The sequence below is a fragment of the Triticum urartu genome, chromosome 3, assembly GCF_003073215.2.
Source record: "Triticum urartu cultivar G1812 chromosome 3, Tu2.1, whole genome shotgun sequence".
Lineage (NCBI taxonomy): Eukaryota > Viridiplantae > Streptophyta > Magnoliopsida > Poales > Poaceae > Triticum > Triticum urartu.
In genome coordinates, this window is record NC_053024.1 from 542754364 (window position 1) to 542758699 (window position 4336).

Genomic DNA, 4336 nt, shown 5'->3' on the forward strand with positions numbered 1-4336 from the left:
ACCGTTGAAGCAAGATAAGACTAGTAGCGGCAAGAAAGTTGACAACATCAACACCCATAACAAATTGTGTTCTACTCGTGCAAGAGAACTACGCATAGACCTAGCTCATGATGCCACTGTTGGGGAACATTGCAGAAAACAAAAATTTTCCTACGGTTTCACCAAGATCCATCTAGGAGTTCATCTAGCAACGAGTGATCGGATTGCATCTACATACCTTTGTAGATCACGCGCGGAAGCGTTCAAAGAACGGGGATGAGGAAGGCGTACTCGACGTGATCCAAATCACCGGAGATCCTAGCGCCGAACGGACGGCACCTCCGCGTTCAACACACGTACGGTCAGCATAACGTCTCCTCCTTCTTGATCCAGCAAGGGGGAGAAGAGGTTGAGGAAGATGGCTCCAGCAGCAGCACGACGGCGTGGTGGTGATGGAGCTGCAGTACTCCGGCAGGGCTTCGCCAAGCTCTATGGAGGAGGAGGATGTGTTGGAGAGGGAGAGGGAGGCACCAAAGGCGTGGTGTGAGAGGCCCTCCTTCCCCCACTATATATAGGGAGCCTAGGGGGGCGCCGGCCCTAGGAGATGCAATCTCCTAGGGGGGCGGCCAAGGGAGGAATCCCTCCTCCCCAAGGCACCTAGGAGGTGCCTTCCCCTTTTAGGACTCTTCCTTTCTTGATCTCCTGGCGCATGGGCCTCTTGGGGCTGGTGCCCTTGGCCCATATAGGCCAAGGCGCACACCCCTACAGCCCATGTGGCCCCCGGGGCAGGTGGCCCCACCCGGTGGACCCCCGGGACCCTTCCGGTGGTCCCGGTACAATACCGGTGACCCCGAAACTTGTCCCGACGGCCGAAATAGCACTTCCTATATATAATTCTTTACCTCCGGACCATGCCGGAACTCCTCGTAACGTCCGGGATCTCATCCGGGACTCCGAACAACATTCGGGTTACTGCATATACATATCCCTACAACCCTAGCGTCACCGAACCTTGAGTGTGTAGACCCTACAGGTTCGGGAGACATGTAGACATGACCGAGATCGCTCTCCGGTCAATAACCAACAGTGGGATCTGGATACCCATGTTGGCTCCCACATGCTCCTCGATGATCTCATCGGATGAACCACGATGTCGAGGATTCAAGCAACCCCGTATACAATTCCCTTTGTCAATCGGTATGTTACTTGCCCGAGATTCGATCGTCGGTATCCCTATACCTCCTTCAATCTCGTTACCGACAAGTCACTTTACTCGTACCGTAATACATGATCCCGTGACCAGACACTTGGTCACTTTGAGCTCATTATGATGATGCATTACCGAGTGGGCCCAGTGATACCTCTCCGTCAAACGGAGTGACAAATCCCAGTCTTGATCCGTGTCAACCCAACAGACACTTTCGGAGATACCCGTAGTATACCTTTATAGTCACCCAGTTACGTTGTGACGTTTGGTACACCCAAAGCACTCCTACGGTATCCGGGAGTTACACGATCTCATGGTCTAAGGAAAAGATACTTGACATTGGAAAACTCTAGCAAACGAACTATACGATCTTGTGCTATGTTTAGGATTGGGTCTTGTCCATCACATCATTCTCCTAATGATGTGATCTCGGTATCAATGACATCCAATGTCCATAGTCAGGAAACCATGACTATCTGTTGATCAACGAGCTAGTCAACTAGAGGCTTACTAAGGACATGTTGGTGTCTATTATTCACACATGTATTACGATTTCCGGATAACACAATTATAGCATGAATAAAGACAATTATCATGAACAAGGAAATATAATAATAATGCTTTTATTATTGCCTCTAGGGCATATTTCCAACATCAAGCACCCGGTTCCGAGCTCTGGGGTGAAAGTCTAGGTCAGACCTGAGCGATTATACCTGGCAATAGTGATGTTTGTCTTACATTGTTACCTTGTTGAAGGCATTGATCGGAGTGGCGGCGGTGCTTGAGTGTTGCTCCCTTCTGAAGGTGTTGTTGTTGAAGAATCTCATCGTTCATATGAAGTTATGAGATGGTTGGTGCAAATAAGGTCATTGTTGGCAGATCTGATCGCTTTGGGGTTATTTTCTTTTTTCCTCGCCTATGCATAGCTTTAATCTTATGTAACTTCGCTAGTTGCCAGCGTGTGTGTGGGTTGGTGTTGACTGTGTGCATCCTAGTAATGCATAGGTCGGGTGTGTGCCCGTTGTGTTATGTATCTTCTTGGTGTTTTATTTTGAGACAATAAAATCACCCTTTGTCGGAAAAAGTTTGTTAATTCTACACATGGATAGAAGTGTGGGATATCTTAGGTTGCATTGCCTCAAAACAATTTTGGTGTAAGCCAAATTTGATAGAATAAGAAAGGAGAAAGGGGAAGGAGCGTCGAGGCTGAGATGGGGGCGACTCAGGTAATTATGGAGTGCCCGACGAGACCAAGCTTGGTGGCAGAGGCAAGAAAATAGGCTAGCTCTTATCACCGCTCTGATTAGATAGCTACCTCGCCAGAGGCGGGGGGATGGGGCGAGCGGAGGCGTCACAACCGGAGCCCTATGAGGTAGGCGACTGATCGGGTTGAGGGAGAGGAGGAGGCCGAGAGAAAGAAGACAACGCTCAAGTGCTGATTGAAATCCAATGGTTAGAAGAATCAAATTAAAAATATATTGAAGGTGAGTTTGGGATTGTACCTTCTACCTGGCCCACCCTCTCCCTTAATCCACTTTAATAGTTTATTAAAGACTAGCACTAATGCCCGTGCATTGCAACTGGAGACATTGTTACATGTATTATGTGTCCACTTATTTCCATCTGTCCCACTCCACTGTCCTTCTTCTCTCCCTCAGAGAGCTCCTCTAGTACCCGGACAACGAGGTTCTTCGCATTCATCAATGCAGTCCTTCGTCCATCTTCTGTCTAATTACGCACCACTTACTGAATCCAAATATGCACAATGTGCAACCTCCTTTAATTATGAAGCAAGTCATTTAATTGTGCACCACTTAATTATCCCGCATAGGACAGCATATTCAATTCTTCATTTAGCGGGACTCGTTCTCTTCTTCTCACGTCATTATCCTCATCCTCCGCCTATTGATTGTCAAGCCGACTTATTGAGTTGACCGATAATAGGTAAATCCAAGAAGTATATAAATTGATGGTTTTGGCTCTAAGGGATGAGGTGATACTATTTTTAGTGATAACAGGAAGAGCCGATTTATTGAGTTGACGGGTTTTTTTAGACCCAACACGGCAAGCATTGTGTAATTGCAATCGACCTACTCGGAGTGTAGTTTACAAAGAAGACGCTAATTTATTTATTTTCCTGCAACCTAATTGAAGGAAAGTGTGAAGCCGGTCGTTACGGGAGAAAATAATTTATATGATGAACGGACCAAAAATTCAGAGAAATGCATCTTGTTTTATTAGTAAAAAATAGGCATAGATAGATATATCCCTAAATAAGGTATAGATAGATATATAGATATAAATAGGACGCTGATAAGTGACACACGCGTGGCATGAACACATACACATGGCAACTCCGAACGTTTTTCATGACACGCTTAGTGGCGCGAGGATGGTAACTTTAGTAGTCAAGCATGGTAACTTTCTTTTCGAATGGCAAGTTACAGTTTTTCTATGAGTTCATTTTTCTTTTCAGATTGCAACTTTAGTTATAAAAAATGTCAGGGCAGGATTGTTTCATATCACTCGTGTGGCGCTTATCATTTGGATATAAATATAGATATAGATACCCGTAAATAAGAAGATATAATATAGATATAGAGGTATTAGAACATCTCCAACAGCCGCACTAAACAAGCGCCGCGCCGCAAATTTGGCCATTTTAGCGCGCGCGCAACCCGCCGGGTGTCTCCAGCGGCGCGCAATAACCGCGTGCGCGGTATAAGGAGTTGGGCGCACTGTCCGATTCGCTATCTCGCATGGTGTATTTGGGGCGCCCGCTTCCGCGCGCGGCACACTCGAGTGCTCGCGCCGCACTCTCTTCTCTCCGCCTCCTACGCCCCGCGCGCCGGCGCCGGCGAACTGCACCCCATGGGCGCACGCGCCGGCACCCCGCTCACCCCATCCTATAGCCGCGACCCATCCACCGCCGCCGCAAACCCTAGCGCGGGAGGCGTTGGCCTCGCCTCCGCCGGAGCTCCTCCGACCATCGGCCTCGCGCGCACCCTCTTCATGCCGCCGCGGATGACCTCGGCGGCGGGTGGCGTCGCGCCGCCCCCGCCCCGATCCGCCCCCCCCCCCCCCCCAACCCCCCCAAAGCGCCCCGTCCCCCCCCCCCCCCCCCTCGGAAGCTCCCCAATGCGGCGGCCG